The sequence below is a fragment of the Panthera tigris genome, chromosome B3, assembly GCF_018350195.1.
Source record: "Panthera tigris isolate Pti1 chromosome B3, P.tigris_Pti1_mat1.1, whole genome shotgun sequence".
NCBI classification, from domain to species: domain Eukaryota; kingdom Metazoa; phylum Chordata; class Mammalia; order Carnivora; family Felidae; genus Panthera; species Panthera tigris.
This window is the reverse complement of record NC_056665.1, coordinates 49230500-49251059: the sequence shown is the minus strand read 5'-3', so window position 1 is coordinate 49251059 and position 20560 is coordinate 49230500. Positions and strand designations below refer to the sequence as shown.

Genomic DNA, 20560 nt, shown 5'->3' with positions numbered 1-20560 from the left:
AGAGGGGTGCCTGGGTGGCTTGGTCGGTTGGGCATCCGACTTTGGCTCAGATCATGATCTCACCATTTGTGAGTTTGAGCCCTGCATAGGGCTCTATGCTGACATCTCAGAGCCTGGAACCTGCTTCGGATTCTGTGTCTCATTCTCTCTCTCCCCTCCCCCATTTGTGCTCAGTCTCTCTCTGTCTCTCAAAAATAAATAAATGTAAAAAAAAATTTCTTAAGAAAAGAATATGGACTTGTGAATACAAAATTAGGCTCAAAGGTAGAGTATTTCTAGAAGCTATTCCTACACCTAGGTAATAACTATAAAGAAGAGATACAAACCATATAGAAATGTCTCACTAAAATGAAACTAAATGTATCCCCCCTTCAATCAACTTCCATTCAGCTGGATCTCAAAAATGTCTGAAGCAGCTCCAACACCACCTAATACAAGAGAAAATGTGACTAGGGAAACTAGTGGAAGGGGACAGTGGTTTTAATCAATTGTGGTTTAAATATATTCTGCAAACTTTATAAAAACATATGACCATGTGACCATATGACAAGTGACATGCCCTGCAGCTAAAGCTTTCTTAGCTTAAGGGGGGGGGGGGGGTGGCTGACTTTGGCCACACATATAATAAAATTGGAAAGACACAGATAAGATTAACATGGCCCCTGCACAAAGATGACATATAATGTTGTGAAGCCTTACATAATAAAAAGGAAAAAAAGGGAAGACAGGAGGGAGGAGGCTGTTGCATTAGTAATGAAACAAAGATGAGGCCTGAATCAGGATAGTTGCAACATAGGTAGAAAAGGATTAGATAAGTGGGATATTCTGGATGTTGAATAGGCAGGGCTTGGGAACTCATTGAAAATAGTAGGTGAATGAGTGAAGGGAGTGTGAGTTCATTTCTGGGTTGGATGTCAAGAGTGGATGATGGTGCCATTGACTGAACTGGAGTGTACGGAAGGAAAAGCAGGTTTGGTGGGGAAGAAGAGACTAAATTCAGTTTGGAGCACATTGAGTTAAAGTGTGTTTGAAACATTAATTCACTCACCCAGAAATTCTTTCTTGAGCATCTAGTATGCTCCAGGCACCATATTAGGTGCTGAGGATGTAGTGGTAACCCAGGTAAGATCCCGACCTTCATGGAGCTGCCATTCTACTGGGGGGATCAGAAAAAAAAAAAAAAGAAAGAAAGAAAAATTACTTTTGTGAAAAGTTGCTAGGTTGTGATCTCCAGGGAACTTCAGAAAACCTCTAATATTACAGTCTGTACCTCTCTTGGCACTAATCTTCAAGAGTAGTCTCCCTCCATTCTAGCACATAGCCCTCAAGATGGAGAGGGTGTTAGGGGAGAGGGAAGGCTTGAAGGCCCATAGACCTGTCTACACTCATTGCAAATTCCCACATCCCCAGCCCTGCCCACCATGCTGTTATCTAGCTGTCAGTAGGCTGCTTTTTTGCCTTATGGTGTCAATGAGGCCAACAATGAGCTACGCAGGTAATTACCAGGGCACAGAATCCTATCTAAAGATTAATATCTAAAATCCAGTCACACCCTATCTACTGTCTATGGTGCCCATTCATTCTGGAGGCAACAAATGTAATTAAGCATGTATTTGTTCCAGGCTCTGGTCAAAGTACCAAGAAACTCAGTAATGAACAACATATAAAGGACTTGGCCATTTTGAAGTTACAGTTTAGTGCAGCACTGTCCAATAGAAATATAATGCAAGCCACATGAGTAATTTAAAATTTTCTAGTACCTATATTTTTTTAGAAAAGAAACAGGTGTTTTTAAATTTAATAATGTTATGTAGACTGAATTATGTCCTCTTCCTCCCACCCTCAAATTTATATGTTGAAATCCTAACCCCTAGCATTTTAGAATGGGACTGCATTTGGAGAGAGGGCCTTTAAAGAAGGCTTCAAATGAGATCATTAAGGTGGGCTCTAACTCCAATATGACTAATGTCTTTATAAAAAGAGGAGTTTGGGACATGGACACATGCAGAGGAAAGATCATGTGAAGATACAGGGTGAAGATAGTCATCTAAAAACCAATGAGACAGAATGGCTAAAATGAACAACTCAGCAAACAACACATGTTGGTGAAGAGGCAAAGAAAGGGGAACACTTTTGCAATGTTGGTGGGAATGCAAACTGGTGCAGCCATTCTGGAAAACAGTATGGAGTTTCCTCCAAAAGTTAAAAATAGAACTACCCTACAACCCACAATTACATTGCTAGGTATTTATCCAAAGGATACAAAAATGTTGATTCGAAGAAGCACATGCATCCCATGTTTATAGCAATGCTATCGACAATAGTCAAATTATGGAAAGAGCCCTAATGTCCATAAACTAATGAATGGATTAAGAAGTGGTATATATATATATATATATATATATATATATACAATGAAATATTATTCGGTGATAAAAAAGAATGAAGTCTTGCCATTTGCAATCATGTGGATGGAACTAGAGTGTATTATGCTAAGCAAAATAAGTTAGAGAAAGACAAATATCATATGATTTCACTCATAGTGGAATTTAAGAAACAAAACAGATGAATATAGGGGAAAGGAATGAAAAATAAGATAAAAACAGAGAGGGAGGCAAACCATAAGAGACTCTTAAATTCAAAGAACGAACTGAGGGTTGCTGGAGGACTATTGGGTTGGGGGATGGCCTAAATGGGTGATGGGCATTGAAGAGGGCATTTGTTGGGATGAGCAAGTGATGAATCGCTAAATTCTACTCCTGAAACCAATACTACACTATATGTTAACTAACTCGAATCTAAATAAAAAATAATAATAAAAATAAAAAATAAATAAAAACCAATTAGAGAGGCCTCAGAAGAAATCAACTTTGCCAACATCTTGATCTTGGACTTCTAGCCTCCAGAACTGTGAGAAAGTAAATTTCTGTTGTTTAAGCCACCCACTCTGGAGTACTTTGTTACAGAAGTCCTAGCAAATCCATAAAAATAATATATTTTATTTAGTCCAATATATCCAAAATATTACCATCTCAACATGTAAGCGATACAAAAATGAATTAATGAGGTACTTTGCATTCCTTTTTTTTTATACTCAGTTTTCAAAATCTGGGGAGTATTTTATACTTGCAGCACATCTCCATTCAGACTAGCCACATTGTAAGTGCTCAGCAGCCACTTGAGTCTAGGGCAGTGGAAGTCTGGTGTGTCCAGGCCTCTTCCAAACCAGGCTGCCATTTCCCACACTGTGAAACCCAGACATGCTCTTTGCTCAGTGTTTCTGAGTTTGTTTGCTTCTTTGTTTTTCAGTTTGCCAGTCCCACTGACTTCCCTCTGACTTCTGCAGCGATTTAGTGTTGGTATGGTGACAGAGAAAGCAACCCGGGCTCAGTTAATCATCTTGTCAGAAATCAAAAGTCTCCCCAGAGGACTGGAAGGTTTTTGAAACCTCACTGTTCTTGGCTAGCTAGTATTCAAATAAGAGCACTGTAATGACTCAGTCATCTCCCTGTTCAGCCTTATGCAAGTTTTTCCTCTGTTGATAGTTGGAGTTTCCCAAAACTTCAAAAAACAGAGAAATTGAGTGGGACTTTCAAAGATTCTAAATGTGCACTGAGAGCCATGAAAAGAAATAATAGCATAGAACTCCTCTACTCCCAGAGTCCCAATAGCAAAAACCCACTTCTGTGAAAGATCATCCTGAGATACAGACAAATAAAATAATTCTTGACCAAAGACAGTTTTATTCCCATCTATTAAAAGGCAGAGTCACTTAGTGCTAAATTTCAAACATTCCTTTCCCCTTCATGTTGAACACTGGAGCTTGCACTTTCATCTACACTTCTGAAGTTCTAATTCACTAACATCCTAATGAAAATTTATAGTAGTTTTTAAAGTATATGTAATCCAGATATCAGCTGGCATTGACCTATTTCTTAATATCTAGATAAAGACAGATTTAAGTCTCCATGGTACGGATTGTAGAAAAATGCAGTGGGATCCTTGGGATATCTGCCCATTTTAGGGGTTGGGGAGGGTGACACTTTGGAACGGCTGCCTCTGCTTCTCTACCTCTGCTGAGTGAATATTGAAATCAGGGGTCCTCTCATCATCCACTCCCATCCAGCTCAATGGTGCTCTGCCTTAGGTATTCTTGTCCTTAATTTCTACCCAGTGCACCCTCCAATCAATATATTTTGAGTGAATAGAAAATATTACTGGAGGGGCACCTCAGTGGTTCAGTGGGTTGAGCATCCGACCGGCTCACATCATGATCTTGCAGTACGTGGGTTTGAGCCCCACATCCGGCTCAGTGCTGTCAGCACAGAGCCCACTTCAGATTCTCTGCCCCCCTCTCTCTGCCCCTCCCCCACTTGGGATCTCTCTCAAAAATAAATAAACTTTTTTTTAATAAATAAATAAATCCCTATTTGTTTCTAAGGCACACTACTTAAGTTATCACAAGTTTGCCGTGGCTCCTGCAGACCCCCATACCCTATCCTATGGTCTCACCTTTGCTTCAAGTAGCTTATCAAGGTATCTTTTCTCTTCTAAACATATCTGTAACTCTGTGTTGAGAGGTCTCTATTGGATCAATTTCACAATGTGAATACATCTGTTCTGTTAAGGAATATTTTTTTTCTTTTTCTTTCATCTTTCCACCCATCCTGTACTCTTTCCATCCAATACTTCTCCATTTAGTGTCCCATATTCAGTCATTGCCAGTATCCCAGTTTAAAAATTAAACTATGATATAAACTTTTATGTTTCATTTTAACACTTCCTTGTTTGTACGCTCTCTAGCTAATAGTCAAATGTTAGCTGATACTGCGTTAAGTACTTTCTTTTTCACTGGGGTATCTGCATTCTAGTAGAAGAACTAAGACCTTGCCACACTGACCAAAACAAGTAAAAATGGGGGTATCCTAATCTTGAGCACAAAGCAATTATCTAAAAACAAAAGTACTCCCTTTGCCTTCTTGCCTTTGGTGGCCAACATTGGGCATAGATGTTTGGTCCTTTCTTTCTTTCTTTCTTTCTTTCTTTCTTTCTTTCTTTCTTTCTTTCTTTCTTTCTCTTTCTTTCTTTCAGAGAGAGAGAACACACACACAAATGGGGGAGAGGGTCAGAGGGAGAGAGAGAGAATCTCATACAGGCTCCACACTCAGCCTGGAGCCAATCCCACAACCATGGGATCATGACCTCAATTGAAATCAAGAGTCAGATGCTCAATCAACTGAGCCACCCTCAGGTGCCCCGAAGGTTAGTCTTCTTATAAAAAGGAAATAGGATTTCAAGGAGTATGAAATTAAAAGAAAAACTGAACATGTGGTGTAACTTGTTTCCATCCTTAGAATCTCAGCATCTTAGCCAAAGGGCTCCTTGGTTAGATGTACAGCCCAACTGTCTCATAATCAAGGGCACTGGTCCTTCTTCAAGAGAAGGTCTGGGGGAAAGGCTCTGCATGAGGCATCAGAGTGTGTGAGTTACCTTACCCCCTAGGAAATGGGGCCTGCTCTCCATAATACCCCCTCCACAGCAGGCAGTTTTATCCCCTTCCTCCAAACTTACCCAGTTCAGTAGCTCTTCAACATCTCCCTTGCAGCACTTACCCTTTCTACCTTCTGTTACAGTTACTTACCTTTACACCTTTTTTTCCCTGTTAGAAATGAATCTCCTGAGGGCCTTGGTACTTACTTTTCCCTCAGATAAATGTATTTCTGATCAAATGTAATCTTGTCAGAGAACCCTTCCTTGACCAGCCTCTGTAAAAATAATAAATTCTCCATCACATCTCTCTCCATTCTCTTCTTCATTTTTATTCAGAGCTCTTATTACTACTTGACATGTGATATATTTTTTGTCTGTCTCCCCAGTACATACCCAGGAATACAACTTACTGAGAAAAAGAAATTTTATTGTGTACCCAACTCTGTTTCTAGCTTGTAAAATAGAGCCCTGGCATACAGGAAGCACTGAATAAATATTCATTAAATGGATTACAAATCAATCATAATATCTATCTACATATCTATCTATATGCCCTCCACAGTACCTAGTACAAGGCCTAGCATTTCTTGAGAACCTAGTAATTACCCTTGAAGGTAGGAAAGGGCAAAAGGGTGGTAGGGAATAAAAGAGAAGAGAAGAAAGATGTGTGAAAGGAAGGAGAAGGGAAGGAGTAAAGAAGGAAGGAAGAAGAAAGGACTAAATGGCCAAATGAATTCATAAATGAACAGGTTCTATTTAAGCAACATGTCACTTTGGGAAATTATGGGAAAGACTACAAGTGTCATTAAAACCAACTGGTACAAGGAAGAAGGCTTAGATAGTGGCTCATTTCCTTGGTAGAGCCATTTACTGCAGAAAGTCAGAATGCAAGGGAAATTACTGTAGGAGAATGCTATCCTACAGTCTGGCCAAGTGAAATATTAGATGGATTTAGGCTTGGCCATCCATTAGATGGATTTACTGCTTGGCCAAAAGCCACAGAGCTAATTGTTACTTGTTTGAGTCTCTTAAGACTACACCATTAAAACTTGAATTTTTAACATAACGAATAAACATCTGTGAGCCCCTTAATTAGAGGATGGTCTAGAAAATTAAAAAAATTACTTTTTAAAAAAGAGAAATTAAGACATGGAATCAGTCCAGGCAATTATTCAACTGCATCTGTATAGGATCAATTCATATTTTCTCCCTGCCTCTTTAAATGCCTTTTGGCCATAAAGCCACTCCTCTTCAGCCCCATTTGACTCTTATCAGCCTAGCCATGCTGACCAGCCTTCATGTTCTAGCTATTCAACCATTAGGCACATATAAAGATGGCACATATAAAGATAATATTCTCTAATGATCAATAAAAGGGCACTGAGGTGCCAATGAGATAGTAGAGCACAATGATTAAGAGTTTAGCATCTGAAGTCAGATTTCCAGATTCAGATCCTGGATCTGTCTTTTAATTGATGTGACTTTGGGAAAGCTATTTAACCTCTTAATTCTCAGTTTTTATCAGTAAAATATGTGATAATAATGTCTATTTCATAGTGTTACAACAAATACGGTATATGCAAAAAATATGGTATATTGTCTATAGTGTTGTAATGTTATATTTAGTCTAGTTCCCAGCAAATAAGTGTTTAATGAATGTTAGTTCTTTTCTGTCTTGTTTGTATTTGTCCTTTTTTTCTCCTTTGATAGGATGAAAATTCTTAAAATGAGAAACCATGTCTTCCTTCTCCTTGATAATGATTCATTTTAACAATAAAGTGTTCTAAAATGAAAAGTATGTACTCACTTTAGGGGATTCCATTCATCCCCAGTCAGTAATCTCTACTTATATTTTCCTAAAGATAGCATCCAGTTGTGAAGCTGTTAGAAAGAGTGCATAGTATGCACCTGCATGTTATTTTCAGGTAAAAATCTGATCTCTATCATCTCTTTCTCTATTTCTCTCTTTCTCTCAATCTTGCTGTCATTTTCCACTTTATTCCTCTACTCCAAAAAGTTACATTGGATATTTGCAACCAAATTCTTCCCAATAGTTTGTTTTATACTCAAATGAAACTCAAATCACATTCTCTCATAAAACACAATTGCCTAATTGATGAAAGATAATGTGATTTCCCAGGGCTCTGGTCTTTTCACTCCTCCACTTTCCTGCAGAGTAAAAATGTCGTTCCTCTTATAAGCAGTAATAGGGGAAAACAGCATGGCAGATACCCTGCTCTAGAATACTGAAGCCAAAAAGTGAGACAACAGTGCTGACATCCTTGACCCTGGTGTACAGTTCTGACTGAACTTAAGTCAAAGATTCTTCCTTGCCCTTGTTAAACTGTAAGAAACCATTCTATTAGCTCCACCAACTTCACTACATTTATTTGTCCTGCTTCCATGCTCCATATTCATTTGGGAATCACACTGCTGTAGCAAGAAGTAATCTCCCATCCATCATGATGCCCATTTGCACCATCACAAACCAGGGACTTCCCATAGAAAGAGAATCAAGAATGGTTAACGAAGGAGAAGAAAAGCTAATGGAAGTCTACACATGTCAAAAAAAAAAAAAAAGGCTTCCTCGTCATAGTTTGACAAACACAACGCATTAGAAAATTATAAACTTGAGGATTCAGAAAAATAAAGGCACAGTTACTTTCTAAAGAACAGAGTCACATTTGTAAATTGCCGAGGTAATTCCAGTTTCAATGATTTCCTGTGGAGAAAATAAATCTGGGTTTTTCAAGCTGAAATGCTCCCTACATCTTCCATATTTAAAAACTTGGATTTACTTGAACTTTTAAGTTAACCATCTGCCAAAAGTCTAAGCCTGTTTTCTTACATAATCAAAACCTGGGTTTCAGCTGGTATTAATAATACATCTGTATTATCCATAATTGCTTCAAGCTTCATTTTGGCATGATTAAGGGTAATCATAATCCTTTGAAAAGTCCATAGTTTATTCTGTTTAAAGCTACTGTTAGAGTTAATGCATTTTCATGTTTCTACCTTCAGTTCAATTAATCTGAAATCAAATATGCATTTCCTTTGATTACATCAACTTTTATCTTTCATTCCATATACCAAAGTACTAAGTCTGAGAGTCTAGCAGATAGGAATAGATTTATGTGTTTTGGTTAACAAATCCTATAAAAATCCCTAAAATATGCACAATAGTATCACATTTATGCAAAGGTCATATGTAAGTAGCTTCAGCCATCTGGGTAGAAGCTAAGAACCCACAAGTAATTGAAGGTCAAAGTCTCTAGTACAAAAAGGAGAGGTTGCCTGTTGCTGCTGTAGTAGCCCAGTGGTGTTCTATTTCTTCTTCACTGCCAACTAGCCACAGGCGCAACCAGCCAAAATCAGACATGCTCTGCCAAGGGTGGGAGGGGTGGGGGGACACCAGTACCCCTCAGAGATATTCTGCTTTCAGGTACCTTCTCACACTACTAGTCTGGAATATTTGGCTATTGTTCTGCCACTCATGACTTCCTTGGAAATGATGATAATTCCTCAACAAAACTTCTTTTCTACCTAAAAGTAGAACTCTTGGCTCTACTAATTTCTTATTGTAATTTCAAGACACCCCTCCCAAGCCTTCAGGAGAAGGAAGAGGCCAAAGAATGAAGATTTTAGGGTTATTGCCTACACACCATAAACTCCTACCAAAATGCCAATTAATGACTCCAATCCCCCCTCCTCCCCAGCACTCAGCTTTCTTATTTGAAGGACTGTAGTCCATTCCATCTACTCTAGGTCTTACTTCCAAAACCAAAGCATCTGTCATATTCTCCAAATCAACCAGGCTTCCACCAAGAGGGAAATACCTTTGGTTCCTGCAATCAGCATCCCTCTACTTCTATCCTACAACCACTCTTCTCAACGTCCCAGCCTCCCAAAGAGAATATACAGATTACCTGAAGCCACTGAGGCAAACAGCCTCAGGGATTTTTTTTCTTTTTTCTTCTTTCTTTTTTAATTAATTAATATTTTCCCCAACTCCATGTCTCCCCATTCACAATACAGGCAAAGAGCCTGGGCCGTGGTGTATATGGGTAGATTTACTCTGCCTCCTTTTTCTGTACCATCAGTAGAAGGACACAGTCTGTGGTAAGCACTCTCAGGTTTTGAATGGGCCAACTCTTCTAGATCTCATCTCTAAAACCAGTACTTTGCCAAGTGACTCCAGCACACTCTGTTACCCTGCTTATACTGAACCATGTATATCCTAGAACACAGATCTTGTGGTGGATCTACTGCGTACAGGGCAATGCCCCTCCCATAGCATTAATAAGATACTAACATCTGCAACGACTATGCCTAAAACAGGTTTAGGGGCCCTGCTAATAACGAAGCAGAGCGGATGATTCAGGGTCCCTCATTTCACAGCCAAAGATTCAAGTCACAACAGGCTTTCTATGGTTGCCCTTCTATGTAGGCCCAGACCAAACACAAAACTCTGACACAACTGGCATCAAGTAATTATTAATAAAAAGATGCATCCAAAATTGAATTCTACTGAGGATGAGAATTCAGAATTTGAGCTTACATCAAACCTCAATCATATATAATCCAAAGGGAGAGCTCCCCTTTCTATATCAATTTGACCAATAATGATTTAATTGCCTATAGAATACAATACTCTGAAGTGCAGTAAAGGATACCTTTGGAAATTCATTATAAAACAACCTGTATGGGGGTGCATGGGTGGCTCAGTCAGTTAAACGTCTGACTTCAGGTCAGGTCATGCATGATCTCATGGTTCGTGGGTTTGAGCCCCGTGTCGGACTCTGTGCTGACAGCTCAGAGCATAGAGCCTACTTTGGATTCTGTGTCTCCCTCTCTCTTTCTGCCCTTCCCCTGCTTGCACTCTGTCTCTCTTTCTCTCAAAAATAATAAACATTAAAAAAAATTTAAAACAACCTGTATGAAGGCATTTATAGCTAGAGAATTGAAATGTGTTAGGTTTTCAGAGAAAAGTGTAGATGTGCTTTAGGAATGGAGGTAATTTACAAAAAGTCCTAAGCTTAACATTACTTTACTCCCTTTACCCATTTCTTACTGTCTCAGGAGAAGAGATAATTCATTTTTCCTTGACTTTTTATATTCATTTACATGTTTCATAATTTTTATAGGTACTCTTTAAGATAAATTCTCAAAGACAAACATATCTCACTCTAAATCTCTTATTTGCTTTTCCCCATTATCCATCCTTCTTCCTGCTGCTTATTCTGGGTGTCAAATTTTAGTGTTCTATACTTTTTCCTTAATGGATATTTCAATCTCTGTTTCAGCTAGCTTGCCCTAGCCAACTATTTGCCACTAACTTCAAATGAATAAATAACCTTACAACCATCCTATTTTAAGTCATATGACTCTTTTCAAAATAAATTATTGAAGATAAATTACTATCCCTAAAGAACTTGAGTCCAAGAATCCACTGAAGTAATATGAGTGAGGTTTTATAAATTTTTAACTGTTTCAGAACAGGTGAGATTCATTTGATTAAAACAAAGTATAGATGAATTCAAAGGAAAGATGGAGCATTCCCTGCTTAAGAGCACTTTTATATTGCTATAACGAATTTTAAAGTTCTGAGATAATTACAAGTTTTTGCTTTTCTTTGATAATATATGCATAAGTTGTTTTTATGAGATGCTTTAGCCCTTTAGCAGTGAAAATCGCCTACCTACCCAGCGAGCTGTAACCATGATACATTATCTGAGGGAAAACTCTGAAACAATTTTAGGAGACAACAAATATCAGAGGCCTGAAAGTGTACTGGAGAAATGTGTATGGAATGAAAAGGGAGAGAGCTGCTAGGGCTAAAATAAAGAAGTTTGGCCATGTGACCAAAGCAGGTTTGGGGGCGAAGGGGGCGGAGTGTGGAGAAAGAATTGAGAGACCCAAGCAACCAACCAGAAACCACTGAATATATCTTCCAAACTCAGTCAGCCTCCACTGTCCCAGCTTCCTTCATCTGCCACCTTCTTCCTAACTTTCTCCAACTGAGGTCTCTGAGAAAAGACAGAAAATAAGGCAAGGGGCAAGAGTCAATCTCGGTATCCAAAGACACTAAGAGAAGGAACAAGAATAATAAGTTTACCAATCCATTCCCCCAAAGAAGATTATAGAAACTAAGCACCAACTCCAACTTCTGAAAGAAGATAGGAAGTAAGGAATGGTTGGAGATAAGCAGAATTCCAGAAGGAAAAACGATATTCACTAGGAACCAGATATTACATAATCAGAGTTTCTTTTATTCCAACTGTCACCCACAAAGTTACAAGAGTCAAATTACTTCCACAGCCTGATCTTTGAATAATTTAAACACTTTACTATCGCCCCCCCTGGCAAAATGAAACAGAGAGGAGAGTGTGTACACATTAGGTTGTATAAGATGTTTGTAACTGATCTACAGCCAGCATTGAAAATTTTCATTGCATAGAAGTCAGACCTAAAGATAATTTTTCCATTTTCACTTTTTAAAATTCCATTGTGCTCCTCAGAGAATTAGATTAAAAACGTTGTGTGCCTTCTTTTTTTTTTTTTTTTTTTTTTTTTCCTTCTTCTCTTTGAAAGGCTGGTTAACAGACTTCTCCATCTCTTCCAGTTATCTCAAATAGCCCAGCGCCCTCTATTGGCCTTCCTGCCACACTGCTTCTCTATGGCCTCTGCAGCTACCTGGGTTGTTTTTAAACATTCTGCAGCTGCAGCTCTGCAGACAAATTAGTGGCTTAAGAAAAGTGCTGTATAACAGGGCGCCTGGGTGGTTCAGTGGGTTGAGCATCCAACTTGGGCTCAGGTCATGATCTCACCATTGGTGGGTTGGAGCCCCACGTCAGGCTTTGCGCTGACAGATCAGAGCCTTCCTCAGATTCTCTGCCTGCCTCTCCCCTGCTCAAGCGTGCTCTCCGTCTCTCTCGCAAAAATAAACAAACATTAAACAAACTTTTTTATTTTTTAATGTTTATTTATTTTTGACAGAGAGAGAGCACGAGCGAGTGCAGGAGTGGGGGAGGGGCAGAGAGCGAGGGAAACACAGAATTGGAAGCAGGCTCCAGGCTCTGAGCTGTCAGCACAGAGCACGAAGCAGGGTTTAAACCCACGAACTGCCAAATCATGACATGAGCCAAAGTGGGACGCTTAACCAACTGAGCCACCCAGGCTCCCCTTAAAACAAATGTTTTTAATTAAAAAAAAGAAAAGTGCTTTATGGATTGAACTTGAATCATTTGACAAAACAAAGGAGAAATAGGTATAATGGACTCTAAAATCAACCATTAAAATTATTTATGGTAGGGTCAATGATTATGTCATTGCCCTCTTTTTAAAAAATATTCAATTCAATTCTTTTAAAAAACATCTTTGTTACGTGGCTGAATTACCATTAATTGTGGATATACATGACTGGCTTCAGAAGCAGACAATGAACTGGATCAAATCTAATCAAAATGACCCAACAAACTGAAGAGTGATGAAAGCCCATCATGCTAGCCCATAATGGACCTAATCTTCCCCAGACTTACATCCTCTTAGTCTGAGCTGTGAATGGGCTAAGGGAGTCAGATGATATGAGGAAAAGAAGCTCCTTGAGAAGGACAAGTTGAGCACTTCCAGAAAGCAACTGATCCAAAATTCTTGGGAACCATTTCTTGACAGAATCTTTAACCCTACAATCTTTGATACAATGATCTTTTAAATGATATTATAGGGTTACCTTTGATGGGTTTTTTTTTTTTCAATAGGAGAGTTTGTCGTCCAAACAAAGGCTAATTTTACCCTCATATGTGAAAAAATCAGAACTTCCAAATTAGCTACCAAAAACTAGCAAATAATCCAAGACTAATTTCAATCTGGGACCTATGAAGTCTCCATGTAAAAAAGAGAAAAGACATCACCACAGTCCCCTGATCCATCCTGACTGATCTGTTCCTTGGGCTAGAGGCCTCATAAGTAACATTTCCTTGCAACACAAGATATCAGGAAACGGTTTCTCTTACCACTACAATAGTGAATTATGGTTCTGCCTCAGCAGTGTTGAATCATTTATATGCCAGGCGTTGAACAGGGGTTGGAGGAACAGAAATAAAATACAATCTCTACCCACAAGGATTTCAATCAAGTAGGATTCAAAGACAAGTGAACATAATTAGAATACAACACTGTAAACTCAATAATAAAAATATGCACAACACAGGAGCAAAGAAGAGAGGGTTCTAGCAAGATCCATGATTTCAAAGTCAAAGTTTGTTTTGCACCCCCAAATTCATCCCTTTCATTCAGTGAGGATTTAGAAACCAACTGGATTCTTCTCATACATTTCTGATACACCATTGCAAAGGAAAAAGCTGAGAATAAATAGGTTAACCAAAATAAGATTTACTCATAACCAGAGAAGCATTAAACATAAATAGCAAGTTACTAAAAACACAGAAGAGGGAGTTTCAAGGACAGAATTGTAGGCTATGTCAGATAGGGATTAAGTCAAGGAAAATTCAAACTGAAAGAACAGATTGCTAGATTTGGAAGTAAAGAGGTCACTGTTGAGTTTAAGACAAACCACTTCAGTAGAGTGATGAATACAAGAAGCCAAGCTGAAAAAGATGTGTTTAAATAGGACATACAGCAGTCACAGATAGTATTGTAGGTGCAGTTACCTTAAGGGAATGCCATGGGAGACAGCACAGGGGAACATTTTCTTCAGGGACAATAGCCCTTCCTGTTGGAGAGAGGTTGAGAGCATGGGCTCCCCACTCAGAAAGATCTGGATTCAAATTCCAGCTATACCATTTAAAGTAATTTCACTCCAAGCCTCTATAAAATTAGGTAATCACAGTACTTACCTCATAGGAAAAGTACCTAGGAGAGGATAAATAGCTGGAAAGAAATCAGAGAAATCACCACATTTCTTCAGTTCTAAAACTCATATTTTAATATTTCTGAAATCGGGATGCATTATAGTTTAATTATCAGCATTTTCCCTTCTTAGCAGCACATAAAATAATGACTCACTTAGCAATCAATGGCATCTTAGTATTTAATGAGAGAGTTAGTCTCTAACCCTGGAGCAGTTGGGTAACTAGCTTAGCTTTATGCAAATTGGCTTATGAAGAAATGTTAAAGTGAACGTTTTGGTTAAACTCACAAGGGCTTAAAAAGTTTTCTGTGTCCTTGCTATTCCTAATACAGTCCACAAACAACAACATCAGCATCACCTGGGATCTTGTTAGAAATGCAGAATCTCAGGCCTTACCCCAGATCTATCAAATAAAAACTCTCATCTTAACAAGGCCTCTAGGCAGTTTGTGTGTATAGTCAAGTTTGAAAAGCACTGTGCCCGCTTTTTTGTTTAGATATGTTTTTAAATTGAAGATATTGACGTAACTGGAATTTGATTCACTTCCTTAACTACTCACCAAAATTTTATTTTTTCATTAAAAATATAATGGCAAAATGGGATTAAGTTGATGCTTTAAAATCTTTCAACATTTATGATGTATCTGGGGATTAATATAACTACATGGAAATCAAAATCTCTGGAAATCACATAACATTTATACCAAAGTTGGGGAGATGGAAAATAAAGTTTTAATTAAAATTTTTTTTCTTCTGTGGCATTGCTCAATTTGGTTTTTATATGATGTTCCAGAATGATACATTTGTTGCTGGCCAAGGGAATACCACCCAGATTGAACACTTATGCACAAGGACTGAACATTTAAGGATTCCAGTTAACCTGGTCTGACCAACCCAAGCAAATGATAAGCTGCCAAATGTTTGATTGAATATCATACAATTAGAAATAGTGAACTGTTATGAAATTTGTTGTGTGGTGACATCTACTGTAGAAAATATAAATCATTAATATGGTCTTTTGGAACGCCCTGATTAAGAATAATAGTACAATCATGACCAGAGGTAGTACAACTTTGATTATTCTATTATCCTCTGTGGTGGATTTAATCAAAAGGGAATGTAAAAAAAGAAAGTATAGCCCTGAAATGGAATAGTTAATCCTCCACATAAAGAGTCTGGATTGGCTGCCAGAATGCAAATAGCTGGAGTGATGAATGTGAAAAGATCAGCAGTCCAGAAAAACCCCTGGACACTGTTACTGTATAGTGCAAATAAATTAGGTTTTCTATAATTAATGTAGGCAGGAGGAATTAGATTCAAGACTTTTTTTATTAACCTTCTTGGTTTTATTACATTGAATAGGCACATGTGGTCTCTCCATACCGCCAGGAATCTGATGTCCATCCCCAGCTTCTTGCTACAGGGGCCCTTTGCCAGCTGGTCAAGACCTAGTCAAGCCCACTCCGGCTCTGTGTCACATAAGGCCCATCTCTGCTCCATGGAAAACACTCACACTCACTCTTTTCCCCAATAAACAATGGGATACAGGTTAACCTCTACACAGTAACCTTTCTGTTGCCCCCATCAGCAAAGCAGTCTATTCTTTGGATTCCCTGGACAGAAATCACATCCCTGTTTCCTATAACTGGCAGCATCAGTGGACACATAGTAAACTCTCCAAGTAGTACTGTGAAAGCTCTATCTTGGCTTGGGTTTCCCCTGAAACAAACACTAAGAAAAAGATTCAAGGTCAAGTGGTTTATTTTGGAGATCAGCTCAGAAAAAGCTGGTGGAGGAATGGGCAACCTAGGTATGTCTGGCACTGGGATGCACTGTCCTGTTTCCCTCAAGAAGAAAGACTTCGAGTGTTACCAAAAGAGCCTCAGCCATCGGCCTTCTTTGGAGATTGCCTTGTCTGAAGAAAATTGCCTCTCCCAAGGTCAGGCTTCCTTCTAAGCACAACTCATACCCAGTGACTAATCAATGTAGTGTTTAAAATGCCCAACCCACTCCCCCAACTCAGGACAACTCGGAAGAGCATTCTAACTGCAGAGCTCCCTAAGGGGTCAGTGGAGGCTCTGTTTGGACTGCGTTATGGTCCAACTTCTCCCTCTATTACTCTGCTTCTTTCCCCTCCTTCGCACAGGTATTGATCCCAAAAGAACTCTTAATAAACATCCTGCATGCTAATGCACCCAATCTGCAACTACAGGAAAGGAAAGGAAGCCAATATAGGGTATGTTATCAAGTAATTTTCCACTGTGGGCAACAGGAGTTCAATCACACCAGAAAACTTTGAGAAACAATGTGGAACATGTGCCTTACAAGTATCCCACCTGAGGAGTGAAGGAGCTGGGGTATTCACTGGGTGAGGACATAATTCTTCTACAACTGGCCTATCCCATGCACAGCAGAGCAGGCTGCAGCTGCAAGAAGCAACCCTTAGGCGGAGTCATGGGGCTAGTGCTTGGTTAGTGGACTGGAGTGCAGGGAAATGAGAGGTGCCAGTGGGATATGGGTGGTCTCTGACAGGGTCCACTTCTAGCCTCCTGCCCCAGCTTATGCCTGAGTGGAGTCATCTTCCCAGACTAATGATGCTATGGAAAGAAAAAACAGATATGGAAGAGTACTAGAAATACCTACCACAATCAGAAAGGGATTTGGGCTTGGAACACAAAGAGTGACCATAATCAAACATTTATTGAGTAAATACCTGCCAGACATTATCTTTGGCTATTCTCACTCACAAACTCATTTAATATTCACAGTAATTCAATGAGGTGTTTTTATTTAACATGCCAGGAACTGAAGTTCAGAGGAGGGAAATTTCCCCAAGTTAGAAGCTTAATCCCAATCAGACACAAAATTCCACATTCTTAACCATACTATACTATACTACCTCTCTAGGAGCAAGAAATAGATTTCTCAAAAAGGGAATATTGTTGGTGAGTCTGGAAGGCAAAGGGGAATTATTCACAAAGCTAAATATCTTTCACTTTTGTGAAAAGTGAAGAAACAGCACATCCCCTTTTCCCCTTGCAAGCAGCCAGCATGGGGCAGGGGGGAGGTAAAGGGAGGAAAATGTAACACCATAACAAGAATTTAATGGTAAAGGTGAAATTTCTTTATGTTTTAAACTGTCAGCATTTTGATTTATTCCAACTGCTAACATTAGGCATTCCAATTGCTGAATTAAGATTGTGTTTGCAACTTAAACGACTATGGCAATGTTATTACCTGAGAGTGACCAGAAGAGTCATGGGTTGGCTGGAGTTTTCATCCAGGGATAGGTGCAGGTTACTAGGAGATGGGAGACAAAAACAAAGTTGTGTCTCAATCATAGGCTACATCCCACACATCATGCTAGTTCAAATTAACACTTATTACCAAGTATCTTACAAAATTCATATTGACAGTCTTCCCAACTTCTAAGAACTATAGAAATAATTGCTACTACAATAACTATATTAGGTCCCTGGGCTTCATTTCCAAATCTCACTTTCTTTTTTATGAGCTGCCACTTGTCTAAATGGATAGTGCTCTCAACCACTAACTTCGAGATATAGAAAATGACACAAGAGGAAGTGGCAGAAGACCAAATCAGCTTACAGACTGAATACAGCAAGCCAAGTCAAAGGAAGATTTTCTCTCCCTTGACCAGAGTCTCCATACTTTAGGAGGCATCTGAGGTACCACAAGGCTCCACGAGAAAATCTGTTCCTTTCTTTCTCCTCAGGCATGAGACTATGAAAATTCTCAAATGCTCTCTTATGATAAATGGTCAATTGTTAGGGCATTTTACCAGGATTGGGATTTCAGGCTCAAAAAAAAAGTGATAAAAAAATTTCCACTCAGAACCACAAAACCAGTGGGAAAAGTGGGCATGTTGGATGACAATGAAGCTGGTAAGAACAGGAAGAGGAAAAGATACATCAAAAATCAAAAGAACAGAAGTAAGAAGTAGCAAGTTATTTTCAGGGTTTTAAGTGGAAGGAGAGAAAATAAGATAGGTATAAAGGCAAAGATTTTTTAATAAGAAATAGACTAACTTTTGAATATAATCTGGGAAGATTCTGAATGCTTCTCCTCATTTCCTTTTGGAATCCTATTTAACTAAGAGGTCATAGTTCACAGTTTATCAGCTGTTCTTTATCCATTTAAAATAATCCACTAGGAAATGTTAGACCAAGACTGTTAACAGTGTCCAAACAAATAATATCTCAGAAACTAATCACCCTGGGGGGAAGGGGAGAATGATCTCAACTCCACTATGGAAAATTGCTAATCTTATGACCCCAATAATTACTTTGTAAATCATAGAGTAGTTCTTTGTTATGGTGCAGGGTAAAACTTCACCATTTATCTCCATCGAAATCTGGGACATCTGGCTACTCTAACCTTGTCTACTAGACAGAGCATAAATTGCAGGCCAGGGTGCTATGAGCAGTAAAAGGTAAAAAGTTATGAAAATTTGTGTCCTTCCAAACAAAACCAAGTGATGACTTCTATATATATGTTTTATTTTTATATCATCTTCCAGCCACCTGTCCATCACAGTTTGAATTTAGGGAAAGACAAGTTTGACATATCTGGTCACTTTTATATAAAAAAGCTTATAACTAAAGCTCATGTTTAAAATGGCACTCAAAAAAAAAGGGACAAAAACTTCAATAAAAAATATTATTATCAAAAGACTGTTTTATTATTAGAATTTTTTTAGGAAGTTGGTCCTTGGTCCAGATGATGTTTTTCTGAATCCTATGACTATTGGCCTATGCATAAACAGATCAGAAGTAGATGATTGGAGGGAGTAGTAACAGGTAAAATTATTTTGCATTTTAAGTTGTCAGAGGAGAAAAAATATATGAATATAGAGTGGGAGCAAATTGCCAAATTGGATATATTGAGTGATTACTCTTTTAAATAAGTTCTAAAAACTATATATATATATATATATATATATATACTTCACATACATACAGAGGAAGAGAGAGAGAGAACTGATAATGGCCTAGAAGAATATTTGTTTAACTCTAAAAAAAGATAATCCCTACTGTATATACTTCTGTATGATTGTTTTTGTGGATTTTTTTTAATAAGCTTTTTTTAAGCCAATGAAAATGCTTTTTAAAAAAGATTTTATTTTTAAGCAATCTTTACACCCAACACGGGGATTGAACTCACAACTCTGAGATCAACAGTTGTACATTCTACTGACTGAGCCAGCCAGGCACCCCTAAAGTACTTTTTAAAGAATCTCCTCCTAAGCCTCCCAGCATGTAATCTTCAATAATTATCTCTCCAGTGGTAAAAACAAGACATACATGAAGTTTGTAAGGAAAATTAGACAATATATTTAAAGAATCTAACACCAAACTTAGCTAGCAGATGCTATATGATCAAAGGCTACTAATTTCGGGAGCCTGGCTAGTTCAGTCGGTTAAGCGGCCAACTTCAGCTCAGGTCATGATCTTGCAGTTCACGAGTTCGAACCCCATATCAGTCTCTGCTGACAGCTCAGTGCCTGGAGCCTGCTTCAGATTCTTTGTCTCCCTCTCTCTCTGCCCCTCCCCTGCTCACGCTCTTACTTTCTCTCAGAAATAAACATTAAAAAAAAAAAAAAGTCTACTAGTTTCATTGGCTTATAACATTTTCTAAAACCAAGGATCCAAAATGAAAATGTATTCTATTTTTATTCTTTCATTTTCTTTCATATTTTTTGTTTGTTTTATTTAAAATTTAGTTAGTTAACATACAGTGCAATATTGGTTTCAAGAGTAGAATTCAATTATTTATCACTCACATACAACACCCAGTGCTCATCACAAATGCCTTCTTTAGTACCCATCAGCCATCTAACCCATCTTCCAACCACCTGCCTCCATCAACCCATAGTTTGTTATCTTATCGTTTGTTCCCCTCTTTTCTCCTCCCCCCTCATATGTTCATCTGTTTTATTTCCTAAGTTCCACATATGATTGAAATCATATGGTATTTGTCTTTCTTTGATTGACTTATTTCGCTTAGAATAATATATTCTAGCTCCATCTATGTCATTGCAAATAGCAAGATTTCATTCTCTTTGATAGCTGAATAATATTCCATTGTGTATATATATATATATACTATATAGATGTGTGTGTATAATATATATATATATATATATATATATATCACACACACACATATATCTTTATGTGTA

At 38.3% G+C, this 20560-nt stretch overlaps 2 non-coding genes across 2 annotated transcripts; one reads left to right on the top strand and one right to left on the bottom strand.

Annotated features, from left to right (window-relative positions):
• Positions 1–599: 599 nt before the first annotated feature.
• On the top strand, positions 600–707 carry LOC122239815. The gene has a single exon (XR_006219199.1). It is a non-coding gene; the product is annotated as a U6 spliceosomal RNA (small nuclear RNA).
• An 8793-nt stretch (positions 708–9500) lies between these two features.
• On the bottom strand, positions 9501–9626 carry LOC122239976. Its single transcript, XR_006219361.1, has one exon. It is a non-coding gene; the product is annotated as a small nucleolar RNA SNORA51 (small nucleolar RNA).
• Between the last annotated feature and the right edge of the window lie 10934 nt (positions 9627–20560).